At 38.4% G+C, this 14,260-nt stretch overlaps 1 pseudogene; it reads right to left on the bottom strand.

Annotated features, from left to right (window-relative positions):
* Positions 1-3,733: 3,733 nt before the first annotated feature.
* LOC102138510 (transcriptional coactivator YAP1 pseudogene) lies at positions 3,734-4,742 on the bottom strand (annotated as a pseudogene).
* Between the last annotated feature and the right edge of the window lie 9,518 nt (positions 4,743-14,260).

Here is a 14,260-nt window from a genome sequence, read left to right as displayed (position 1 = left end):
ATGTGCTGAAAGGAAAAGATTCAAATAAGAATTCTGTAACAAGATTATTAAAAAATGAAGGAGGAAAGAAATGACAGAATTCAACACTAGGAGACCCATCATATAAGAAACGCTAACAGATAATCAATCTTTTAACCTGAAATGAAGGAATGATGGGCAGTGACTTGAATCTACATGAAGACATAAGGAACATCATTATAGGTAAATATAATACTCAATGTAAATGCATTTTTGTTTGTAACTCTTCTTCTCCTATCTGACTTGAAAGACATCAGCATAAAGCAATATTGAGAAAACTGTTGACGGGTTTATAATGTACAAAGATGTAATGTGTATTGTGGGTGGAAAGCAACCCAGGTGGCAAAGCAAGAGACTGAAGGCACAGCCTGTTCCAATATAATAAAGAAAATAGTTAGAATAAGAAAAGTTATAATAGAAATAGGATATAGAGATGATCATATATGAATATTATTAATCATTAGCTTTAGTATCAATCTCTCTTTTACTATTATAATAATCTCTGTTTTATTATTATAACTGAGGAAAAACCAGGCCATACAGACTCAGGAGCTGAAGGGACATCGTGAGAAGCAACCAGAAGACAGTGGGCAAATGACATGAATAGACTAGGACTTCTGACCCAGGAATTTTACTTTTAGGTGTCACTCAAGAGAAATAAAAATATATATCCACACACGATTTTGTTCATGGATGTTTATACCAGCATTATTTATAATAGCCCAAAGTAGAAACAACCTAGATGTCCATTAACTGATGAACAAATAAGCAAAACATGGTGTATCCACACAATGGAATATTACTAGGCAATGAAAAGGAATGATGAATTGACACATGCTACATCATGGATTAACCTTGAAAACATGCTAAGAAGTCAGTCACAAAAGACCAACATTATATGATTTCATTTATATGAAATGTCCAGAATAGGTAAATCTATAGAGACAGAACATAGATTAATGGTTGCTTAGGGCTGACAGTTTTGGGGCAGGGCATGGCCTGAACCTGCGAATGCATATGGGGTTTCTTTTTGTGATGATAAAAACATTCTAAAATTGAGAGTGTTGAACGTTACACAACTCTGTATGCTAAAAACCATTGAGTTTTATACTTTAAAATTAGAGTAAATTCTATGATATGTGACTTGTATCTCAATAAAACTTTTTAAAAGATTACAAAACAGGGAGAAAAGCAAGACAAAAGGACTATGAAAATTTTAGGCAATAAATGTAAATGGAGCTAAATTTCCAGTTGAAGACAAAGATTGACAGACTGAATTTAAAAATATAAGAGATTAAAACAACCAAGTATATGTTATTTAAAAGATACACTGAAAGGTTGAATGTAAAATCCTGGTAAAGTTAGCAGATATATTTCAACAGTAGAGAACTTATGTATTATACTATTATGGGGCAAAATAGACAATAACTATGACACATTGCTAGAAAAAGTTACCATATAATAAAAATTTCAACTCATCATGTAGTTACTAAAAAGCCCAAATTTCTGTGCATCTAATATCTTTGCCTTAAAATACATGAAGCAAAATTTATAGAAACAAAATGAAAAATTAACAAATCTATCACCAATGTTTTAGCATATCTTTCTTAGTGTTTGAGTCATCAAGCAGATCAAAAAATCAGTAAGGATAAAGAAGATTTTAATAGCACAATTAACATGTATATTTAAGTACACTTTTAGATAAAGCACTTTATCAAGCAAGTGGTAGGCCACATAACATGGGAGTTAAGGATACTGCCAAGAGAGGGTTGAAGTGATAGACCATGCAACCTAAGTTTGATAGGGAGGTAAAACAAAGACAAAGGATGGTTCATATGGGTGAAGTAAATGGGTCTGTGAGCTATGGTTGAAGAACTGACGTCTTGAGATTGATAGAGTGAGATTCCTAAAAATGTTGTCAAATTGTATAGTGGCTAGATTTATTTCAGAGGTAATTAGTCATGAGTGATTACAAGGTCCAGAGTGTCGCCATGGAAGTGGATTGCTGAAATGGGGTAGAAGTCATGGAAGATAAAGAGATTAAGATACTGAAAGTTCAAAAATGCTGAGTGAGTCATTAACTTAGATTTGAAATACCCCAGGACTTCAGTACTGGGAATGGAAAAGAAGACAAATGAAACATGTGTTTAATGTTAATTGAATGGAGGAACATTAGCAGTAATTGGTAGAATCTGCAACCAAAGAAGATGGGGTTAGAGCTGACTTCATGAACTGAGGTTTTCACAAAGTAGATGTGTGAAGTTGTGGAAGCAGTAGTATAAAATTAAAAGGATACTGATCCCATCACTTGACCCAGTGCTGAATTGAATGTGGAAGAAATAGCAGCCTCCACTTGATGGCGTGGCAAGAGATGTGTTATCCAGAGATCACTCTATTTAAATTAAAGTCAGAGAAGAAAGTTAACCATCAGCGAAGGACCACAGTTTGTTAAAGTGTAATGGATGTTTTAAAAGGCACAATGGAGAGTTAAGAGATTAAGCCGTCAGTGTAAATTTAGTCAGGGAAAAAGAAATAGTAGTTAATAAGGCATGACAACTTTATACATATAACCCACATATGAGATAAATTTGTAAGAGCGATAAGAAAAGGTCTCATAAGAACATACATGAGGGAACAATTATTTCTTTGTGCCTAGGGTGTGTGTGTGTGTGGGGGGGTGGATTGTGGAAATGAAGGGAAAGCTGAAGAACAAAAGTGATATTTGAGAGTTGGATCTTTAAGCATGAGTTAATAATGGCTGAAGGTGGTGAGGGCATCCCATATAGAAAAAGCATTAGAAAAAAAAAAAAAAAAACAAGTCTGAAACTACATAGTACAACTAGGAGAAATAAATCCTGGGTATTAGTGTATAAGATGCATGGAAATGAATGACTGCAGATGAGATTGGAAAGGTAGACTAGGTTAGGTTATGAAAAATCTTGAACTCCATGCTAAGGAATTTAGCTATAATTCTGTAAGTAATGGACATGAATGAGGGACTGTAAGCAAAGGAATACTCAGATTGGACTTTTAGAGAGATGTGTGGATGGCAGGGGGGAAGATTGGCAAAGAGAAAATCTGGGGGACTAAGAGATTTTTGTGAGAAATGATGAGAGCAAAGTCTAGGTCAGTGGCAGTGGGGTAAGAGAGGAAGGGACTGATACGAGAGATTTTTTTCAAAGTGAATTAAAGAAAACTTGATAAGTGGCTACATGTGGGCATTGGAGACGTCAAGACTATTCTAGACTTTCTGACTTGAACCATATTGATGGTGATGCCATTAGCAATGTAAGTTAGTAGAAGAAGCAGATTTGGAATAGGGAAGATACATATATTGAATTTGAGTTACCTAAAGGGTATCATTTCCTACTGTTGTTTCATTTGATTTTTTTAGTGAAGCTCCTCCCTCTCATTTTCTTTTATGTTTCTACTTGGATCACAGAGAGGAAACTGGAATAATATGAACAACACTCACGTTTCTGGTGGACATGACAGAGAGCAAAATAGTTTAACCTAGAGATAACCAGGAATCAATCCATCATTCCCTGGGCTGCACACTGGCAGTCTGACTTTGAAATATTTGAGCAAACTTAGATTAAAACTCTAGGGAAGATCTCTTCTCAAAGGATATCTGTACCTACCTTTAAAAAATACTATAAAGCAATGCAATTTTATTTAAATGTGCTTTCCCAAATTCATATACAAAAGATGGTAATCAAAAACATCTAAAAAGGTTTGGAGATGACCCTTTACCAAAACAAGGGTCAAGCTTTGGGTCTTGCCAAGAGATGGTCTTTTTTCATGGTTTAGATAGTAATTTCTTCATTTTGAGTCATGGCTTGTTCCCTTACAGCAGGAAGAGGATCTGAGGCCAAGTTCATACTCTGCTGCACTGGTGGACTGGTGGGGGCTATAATGTTCATCTGAGAGGGCATGGCCTTCCTGGGGTCCTGCCATGTTGTCTGATCAATGTGATTTAAGAAATATCGCTCGCCAGAAGATGTCTTCGCTATCTCCCAGCTTGCTGGCAGAGGTACATCATCAGGTATCTCCAAAGAGGACTGTCGAAGATGTTGAGCTGTGGGTGTAGCAGCTAGGCCAGACTACTCCAGTGGGAGTCCCAGGAGAAACAGCTCCCAACTGCAGAGAAGCTGGAGAGGAATGAGCTGGAACATACTATGAAGTCAGGGCTCCTGTAGTGCCTTTGTCAGTACTGGCCTGTCCGGAGTGGGATTTGGGCTCCTGCGGCTTGAAGGAGTCAGGCAGCTTCCAGAGCCTCATAGGCACTGTCTGGGGTATGTTGGCCATCTTAGGGTTCATGACGGCGCTCAAAAGCGCCTCCAGGTCGGTCTCCAAGTCCTCCTGGACGTGCATGATCTGGTGCCTGGTGAAGAATGCCTATGGCGCCGTCTGGGTCGCTGGGAAGGTTGGGGTGCTGGTTGCCTGGGCCCGGAAGGCGGATCTTGCCCCTGGGAGGATTGCGTAGGCGGCTGCCCTTGGCCCTGGAGGGCCGATAGAGATGGTGGCTACTGCCCACGATCCACAGTTTCTGCCTTCCGCGACATGGAACTCTGACCAGGCGAGCGAGGGCTCCGCCAGGACTCCCCGGCTCGATGGGCCAAGAAGACAAAGGTGGCAAGGGCTTCGGGCCAGATGGCACTGGGTGGCTGGAGCGGCCCTCTTCTCTCTCTCAGGGCCGCTGGGTGGGTAGGGGGGTGCGCCATGGCCCCTCAACCCCCATCCTGCCCCTCCGCCCCACGCTGCTCCCTGGCTCTACTAACTGGTCTGTGTACCTACTTTTGATAAGCTTTATAAAGTCACTAGAGCCATTTAATTTCTCAAACAAGAATAACCACCCCACAGGTTAACTCTTAAGGAATTGCAAAAGTTAATTAAGATAAAACGCTTCTTTTTCCTTAGAAGCCAAGGGTTTGTCCCACAAAGATAAATCAAGTATTTTTTTTTCTTGAATTTCTTTTTCTGTCAAGCCATTTTTATTTATTATGTCCAATGCCACTGAACTCTTTAATTTCTATAGATTCTAAAAATAAATACCCTAGAAGAGAAAAAATAATGAACAAATAGAGAAAATAAGCCAACACCATGACATGGAGCAGCATGCACAACTGGCTATGCACTAATAAACAGCATCCAAGAAGACACTGGGTTCTTAAGAACATTTCCTTAATTACCGTCATGATCTGTGCCTTTCAAGAATAACAGTATGTGCAGTATTTTATCATTGGCAGTAAGATCTCTATTTTCATTAGGGTTTTTCAAGTCATGACATGTAAACAAAGATGTCTGTCATACATTCCTAGGAAAGTGAGATAAGAAACCTTTCAGCTACAAAGTGTTTATCATTTTGAAAATGTTTTAACATAAATGATAGATTTATGAAACTTTAAATGAAACGTCAAGAATTCTAGCATACTCAAAAGTTTCAAGGTATAGATGATTTTGTTTTTGTTTCCACTAACCCAGAGCAAGTTATTTCTTTTGCTTTTGGCGACTCCACCACCAATTTCCTCTTCGTTTAATTTAGTTTATTTTGTGTAATGAGCAAAGCTTGTAACTCAATCTTCCCGGATCCTTTTTTAATTTTTTTTATTTTTTTAATGTTCTCTCCTTGAACTATCTCCCAGTTTCCTCTGTTCTAAAACTGGTGTAATGTAATTTTGATTCTGAATGTTATTTGGGGTGAGAAAACAAACTGAGATTGAAACTCTAATGGGAAAAAGAGAAAATGCCATAATACCTATTTGCCTGTACTTCGTATTTCTCTTTCTCAAGAGACATTTGCTCGACTTATAACTTGGCTTTCTACTATTGTATTCTTCCTCTGTTTGTGCCCAGAAACTTCACACTGATTCCACACCTTTCAGTCTTCTAGATCAACCCTGGATCTGATTTAGTAGATAAAAAAAAAATAGAGATTAGAAAAAGAAATGTAAAATAGCATGAGGAAACTGCAGAAAAAGAAAAACAAAGAGGGAACCAGAATATCTGAACATGGACCCAATCGAATTTATAAAGCAGATAAACTCTTATCTTGGTGCCTTCTATTTCTATTCAGCCTCCTTTCCCATCCCCACCCTCCTACATTTTCACTTTCCCCCTGTTCATGCCTAGCCTTCTCACAGGGCCTTGCCATTTGCTGTCTCATCAAAGTGGCCTTGCCATTTGCTGTTTCCTCTAGTAGAAATATTAGTGGGCACATCTAAAAGTATTATCCCTGCCCCAGGCTTTTGCATTTTACTAAATGTCTATTGCAGACTAGAATGCTTTTGAGGCCCAAAGAATGAATTACTGATGATTTAATGGAATTTGATTCACCATTTCTATAACGGTGTTCTTTGTGTCACTACTTCCATACCTCTCACTTTCATATATGCTTCCCCACAAAAAACTCATTCTTCTAGCTATCTCAGTATGACCAGGCTTTGTACCTGGTCAATTCCCAGAAGATGTTAGTACTCTCACCAGGAAAGTATGTGGTGGATAAGTTTGTGGGGGGTTGCGGGAGAGAGGACAATACCTAAATGTACACACACACACACACACACACTCAAGAAGAGACAGATTGCAAACTTTACTGAGAGCTATAATTCCATTCTCAGAGCGATAAAGACCCTTCCAATCCATCCAAACAACAAACAATAACATAAGAACCTCTCCCACAAGAGACATTTGCTCGACCATTGCATTCAGGGAAAGAGGATTTTTATCTGTTTTAAGAAACTCATCTTGTATCTATAATCACCTGATTGCTAGCTTATTCTTGAATTCTTTTACAGTGAAATATGATTATCATATCTGTGATGCAGGCTTAAAAACACGCTTTTTAAGAGTTATACAGAATCTAACTGTTCGGCAAGTCTCTCTCTCTCTCCCTCTCTTGTGTGCACATGCGTGCGTGCGTGCGTGAGGGTGTGTGTGTGTATTCTATTTGATTTAGCTTTTCTCCATTTTTGCAGGGGAATAGTATGTACTATAGGGGCAGATACTTCTGCCTTGTTGCTCTAGGAAACTCTAGGAGACAGCCAAGATAGCCTTCAGAAATATGAGAGGAGAGAAGGACTACATAGAGGCTTAACTCTATTTAAGGCCACCTTGGTCTTAAAGATGGACTGGGGAAAGAGAAGGAGAAAGAGGGAGAGAAAATATTAACCTTGCCAGACCATAAGGAAATCATATGCTTTAGTATGAAGTTCTTCTATGATCCATTTGAAAAAGAACAGTTTGAATAAATAAAACACAGATAGAGGTATAATAAATTGGATTTATTATTATTGTCTACCAATATCTGTTCTCCCCTTTTTCCTGGGCACACAGCTTAGACTACATTTCCCAGCCTCTCTTGCCGTTAGGTTAGACCATCTGACTAAATTCGCTCCAGTGGAATAGAGCAGAAGTTACATGTGTTAATTCCAAGACTTGCCCAAAGAACCTCCACACATGCACTTCGGAACTTTATTTGACTCTCCACAGAAAGGAATGGTGAAAACCAAACCAACATTGGAAACCACATGTTGAAAGTAGAAAGGCCACCTAGTGACCTCCATATTCACCCTCGTTGCTGTACAAACAAGAATTGACCCTCTGTTGCATTTGAATCATTACATATTTGGGTTAATTTATTATAGCAGTTTAGTCTACCTTACTGTGATCCTTGAGAGTATGATATCCACTACCATATGCAGCACAATGTGCAGCATAGAATGGGTGCTCAATAAATAATTGTTGAATTAATGAGATACTACACCAGCCCCTTCATGAAAGATCTCCTAAAATGTGTAATTACTATGGAATGCTAAGTTGCAAAATTCCTTCATTCACACATAATTTTATTCATTTTAAATGGTAATTGATATTTAAGTATTGAACACTTATTTATTACCATCTTTTACAAGAAATCCTGATAAGGTAGATGATATTATCTTCATTTAACACATGAGGAAACTGAAACTCAGAGAGTTAAGGCACTTTTCCAAGGCCACACAGCTCCTACATAGCTAAGCCAGAATTCAAATTCAAACCTGTATGACTACAAAACTCTTTCCAATACATCATGCTTCCTTAAACATATGTTTGGTTTAATGCATTACATTTTAGTTTAGATCTGTAATCTTGAGGATATAATGATTCAGAGCAAAGTGTAATCACTTGAAACCCAGTAAGTCCCTCAATAAAGTTCTTAAACATGAGCTATATAATCTTACTGAATTAATATAACTATTTTATTAATCTGGTAATCAACTTATGACCTCTAACCTCTTACACTCTTTTTTTTTTTTTTTTTTTTTCTGAGAACGAGTCATCTTGCTCTGTTGCCCAGACTGGAGTGCAGTGGCGTGATCTCGGCTTACTGCAAGCTCCGCCTCCTGGGTTCGTGCCATTCTGCTGCCTCAGCCTCCCAAATGGCTGGGACTACAGGTGCCCGCCAAGACGCCAAGCTAATTTTTTGTATTTTTTGTAGAGACGGGGTTTCACTGTGTTAGCCAGGATGGTCTCGATCTCCTGACCTTGTGATCCACCCACCTCGGCCTCCCAAAGTGCTGGAATTACAGGCATGAGCCACTGTGCCTGGCCAATGACCTCTTACACTCTAAGTGATATTTAAATATATAGTAAATATAGGCTCGGTATGGTGGCTCATGCCTGTAATCCGAGTGCTTTGGGAGGCTGAGGTGGGAGGAACTCTTGAGCCCAGGAGTTCAAAACCAGCCTGGGCAACATAATAAGACCCCGTCTCTATAAAAAAACAGGCCAGGTGTAGTGGCACATGCTTGTAGTCTCAGCTACTTGGGAGGCTGAGGTAGGAGGATTGCTTGAGCCTGGGAAGTCAAGGCTGCAGTGAGCCATGATTGTGCCATTGCATTCCATCCTGAGTGACAGAGTGAGACTCTGTCTCAAAATAGATAGATATAAATATAAATAGATAGATATAGGTATAGATATACAGAGAGAGTAAATATAGTAAAAACTCAGCTAAAAGGCTAGGTGACTGAATTTGAGACAGCATGGTGAGATGATTTCCTGCTGAAGCATCAGGAAGCAATGGAAAATGATTTATATTTTAGTCCTCACATTTTTGGGATATCTTTCAAAATTCAGGAATTCATTTTCTGATCATAGAACAAACCGATGCAATGGTGTCCAAAACTACAGAAATATACTCTGGGTTTTTTTAATTAGACATTGGAGTTGCGAATAGAAATATAAGAGTGCCTGGGGATTTCATCTCCACTGCTTTATCTTCTCTGCTGCCAGAGGTCCCAAGTGGCTCTGTCATAGCCTCTGTTACCCTGTGAACTGAAGGTACTGAGAGATCCATAGATAGGACATTGAGACATACCAGAAGCTGGGAAATGGACTAAGTGGCCTTTTGAAGATGTGGCAGGAAACTCACTCAGGAGAAGTGGGCATTACTGGATCCTTCTCAGAAGAATCTCTACAGAGATGTGATGGAGAAAACCTCCAGGAACTTGGCTTCTGTAGGAAACAAATAGGAAGATCGGAACATTGGAGATGAGTTCAAAAATCCTGGGAGAAATCTAAGAAGTTATATTATGGAGAGACTGTGTGAAAGTAAAGAAGGTAATCATCATGGGGAAACCTTCAGCCAGATTCCAAATCTTAATGTGAAGAAGAAAAGTCCTACCAGAGTAAAACCATGTGAATGTAGTGTGTGTGGAAAAGTTTTCATGTCATTCATCCCTTGACAGGCACATCATACGTCACACTACACAAACTGTGAGTGTGGGGAATGTGGAGATAAGTCACATAAATGTAAACAATGTGGGAAAGCCTTAATTTCTCTCAAGACTGAATAGAGTAACACACACTTTGATTTTCTCAGTTCATTTGGTAAACATTAGAGAACACACACAGGAGAGAAAGCTTATAAATGTAAACAACGTAGTAAAACCTTCCGTTTTTTCAGTATGCATAGAATATATGAAAGAACTCACACTAGAGAGAAACCCTATGAATGTAAGCAATGTAGGAAAGCATCCCATTGTCCCAGTTTCATTTAATGATATAAAAGGGTTCGCAGTGGTTTAAAAACCCCTATGCAACTAAGAAACGTGGCAAAGCATTCAGTCTTTCCAGTTCCCTTCAAAAACATAAAAGAACTCATATTGGAGAGAAACTCCACAAATGTAAGAAATGTGGTAAAGGCTTCAGTTGTTCCAGTTCCATGCAAAGACATGAAAAATATTATTCTGAAGAAAAACCTTATGAATGTGCAAAATATGGTAAACCCATCAGATGTTCCAGTTTCCTTAGAATACATGAAAGGACTCCCAGTGGAGAAAAACTATATGAATGTTAGAAATGTGGTAAAGTCTTCAGATGCTCTGGTTCCCTTTGAGCATATGAAAGAACTCATACTGGAGAGAAACTCTGTGAATGCAAGAAACATGGGAAAGCATGCAATTTTCCCAGTTCTCTTTAAAAACGTGGAAGAACTCGTACTGGAGAAAATCCCTATGAATGTAAGAAATGTAGTAAAGTCTTCCGTTTTTCCAGTAATGTTCAAAAACATGAAAGGACTCATACTGGAGAGAAGCTCTTTTAATATAAGAAAATGTGGTAAAAGATTCAAATTTCCCAATTGCTTTCAAAGACATGAGAGGGTTCACAATGAAGAAAACCCTTATGACTGTAAGAAAGGTGATAAAGCCTTCAGTTTTTCCAGTTCTTTTTGAAAACATAGAAAGACTCACAGGGAAGAAAACCCTTATGAATGTAAACATATGGTTAGGCCTTCAGTTCCAGTTCCATTGGCAGATATGAAAAAACTCGTTCCTGAGAAAAACTTTATGAATGTAAATCATAGTTGGAAGGCCTTCATTTCTCTCATATCCATTGAAAGACACATGATAATGCACACTGGAGAGGGATCTTATAAATAAGAAGGCACATTGGATTAAAACCCTAGTAGTTTGTAAAATATAGGAAAGTCTTCTATTTTAATAATTACTTCAAAAGTCATATGAAAATTCCCACTGGAAACTACTCCTATAAATCTAAGTAATTTGGAATGCCTGATGCTTGAGAAAAATGCACATAAATGAAATGTTATACAAGTTATAAATATATTTATCTGCAGCTCATTCTTTTTTTTAAATAAAGATGGGATCTCACCCTGTCACCCAAGGCTGGAGTGCAGTGACATGATAATGGCTCACTGCAGCCTCAAACTCCTGGGCTCAAGGGATTCTCCCACCTTTACCTCCCAAAGCTCTGGGAGTGGAGTAGGGAACAAAGACACATTCATTTATTAGTTTATGTTCACCATATTGCAAGATATTGCAGTATACATGTTCCCAGTTAGATTTCCCAATCACATTATCTAGTTTGAAATAAACTAATCCCCAAAAAATGAATGTAAAAGACGACTGCAAAGAATATTGAAGGTATTGCTAATAACAAAAGCACAAGTGAACAACAAATTGACAGCATTCTTTGTCAGCCACATTATTAGGATAAATACAAAATAGAACAATCTGAAAATCATGATGATTTATTTAGTCATACCTGCTAAAATGTTGGCCTAAAAAATTCAAAATTAGCAAGAAGACCAACTCAGAAGCCCATCAATGATAGACTGCCTAAAGAAAATGTGGTACATATACACCATGGAATACTATGCAGCCATAAAAAGGAATGAGATCATGTCCTTTGCAGGGACCTGGATGAAGCTGGAAGCCATTATCCTCAGCAAACTAACGCAAGAACAGAAAATCAAACACTGCATGTTCTCACTCACAAGTGGGAGTTGAGCAATGACAACACATGGAAACAGTGAGGGGAACAACACACACCAGGGCCTGTTGTGGGGTGGGGGGTGAGGGGAGGGAACTTAGAGGATGGGTCAATAGGTGCAGCAAATCACCATGGCACTCGTATACCTATGTAGTAAACCTGCACCTTCTGCACATGTATTCTGGAATGTAAAGTAAAATTTTTAAAAAATTAGCAAGAAGACTTTGATATATAAATTTACATTTGTATAGTAACAGTAAACTTTTGCCTGAAATATGTTTTGTCTTAACATATAAGCTAATTATGACACTGCATGTATGACACTGCATGTATATAATTTATAAATACACATACTTCTACTGAGAGGGTGTGTTCAAAATAAGAAAGCACAATGGAGCATATTATGTACAAAGTTTGGAAACCTATCTTTTTTCTCTTTTATTTTCTTTTTCTTTTCTTTCTATTTTCTTCAGACAGGATCTTGCTTTGTCACCCAGGCTGGAGTACAGTGACATGAACTAAGCTCACTGCAGCTTTGATTTCCTGGGCTCAAGAGATCCTCCCACCTCAGCTTTTAGAGTAGGTAGGACTACAGGGGTGAGTCACCTCATCTGGCTAAGTTTTTTTTCTTTTTGTGGAGATGAGCTCTCGTTTTGTTGCTCAGGCTAGTATTGAACTCCTGGCCTTAACTGGTCCTCCCACTTTGACCTAACAAAGTTGTGGGCTTACAGTCATGAGCCACTGTGCCTGGCCTGGAGACCTGTCTATACACAACCCTTTATTTTATTGTATTGGCAATACATATCTATATGTCTCTTTTTTGTATTAGATACTAATTTCTTTGAGGGGAGCTAAATCAGCAGATATTAAGGCATTTTCACTGATTGGTGCATTCACAATCCTTTAGCTAGACACAGAGCACTGATTGGTGCATTTTTATAGAGCACTGATTGGTGCATTTACAATCCTTTAGCTACACACAGAGTGCTGACTGGTGCATTTACAATTCTTTAGCTAGACACAGAGTGCTGATTGGTGTGTTTTTACAGAGTGCTGATTGGTACATTTATAATCCTTTAGCTAGACACAGAGTGCTGACTGGTGTGTTTACAATCCATTAGCTAGACACAGAGCACTGATTGATGCATTTTTACAGACTGCTGATTGGTGCATTTACAATCCTTTATCTAGACACAGAGCGCTGATTGGTGCGTTTTTACAGAGTGCTGATTGGTGCCTTTGAAATCCTTTAGCTAAACACAGAGCACTGATTGGTGCATTTACAATCCTGTAGCTAGACACAGAGTGCTAATTGATGTATCTACAATCCTTTAGCTAGACACAGAGCACTGATTGGTGCGTTTTTACAAAGTGCTGATTGGTGCATTTACAATCCTTTAGCTAGACACAGAGTGCTCATTGGTGCATTTACAATCCTTTAGCTAGACACAGAGCACTGATTGGTGCTTTTTTACAGAGAGCTGATTGGTGTGTTTACAATCCTCTAGCTAGACAGAAAAGTTTTCCAAGTCCCCACTAGACCCAGGAAGTCCAGCTGGCTTCACCTATCAGATGGCCTTATGTAGATGTTGATGGTTGCTTAACTCATCAAGGTAGTGGTTACTGGAGGTTGGAGTGGCTGTGGCAGCTTCTTAAAATAAGACAATAATGAAGTTTGTCATGTCAATTGGCACTTCCTTCGCTACATTTCTCTGTAGCATGTGATGCTGTTTGATAGCATTTTACCTACAGGAGAACTGTTTTCAAAATTGAAGTCAGTCTTCTCAAACCCTATCACTGCTTTAGCAAACAAATTTATGTAATATTTTAAATTGTTTGTTGTCATTTCAACAATGTTCACAGCATCTTTACCAGCAGTAGATTCCATCTCAATAAACCACTTTCTTTGCTCATTCATAAAAAGCAACTCCTCATCTGTTCAAGTTTTATCATGAGATTGCAACAATGCAGTCACATCTTTAGATTCCACTTCTTATTCTAGTTTACTTGGTATTTCCACCACATCCACAGTTAATTCCTCCACTGATGTCTTGAATCCCTCAAAGTCATCCATGACAATTGGAATCAACTTATTCCAAACTTGTATTAATGTTGATGTTTTGACTTCTTCCCATGGATCGCAAATGTTCTTAACAGCATCAAGAATGATGATTTCTTTCTAGAGGTTTTCAATTTACTTTACCCAGATCCATCAGAGAAATTGCTATCTGTGGCAGCCATAGCCTTAGGAAATGTATTTCTTGAAAGTTAATATTACTTCTTGATCCGTGGCCTGCAGAATGGATATTGTGTTAGTAGGCATGAAAACAACATTAATCTTGCACAGCTCTAATACAGCTCTTGGGTGACTGGGTACATTTTAAATGAGCAGTAATATTTGGAAAGGAATCTTTTTTTGCTGAGCAGTAGCTCTCAGTAGTGGACCTAAAATATTCAGTACACCATG

This window comes from Macaca fascicularis, chromosome X, assembly GCF_037993035.2.
Source record: "Macaca fascicularis isolate 582-1 chromosome X, T2T-MFA8v1.1".
Taxonomy (NCBI): domain Eukaryota; kingdom Metazoa; phylum Chordata; class Mammalia; order Primates; family Cercopithecidae; genus Macaca; species Macaca fascicularis.
The sequence above is the reverse complement of the archived record's forward strand: the minus strand, read 5'-3'. Positions and strand labels throughout refer to the sequence as shown.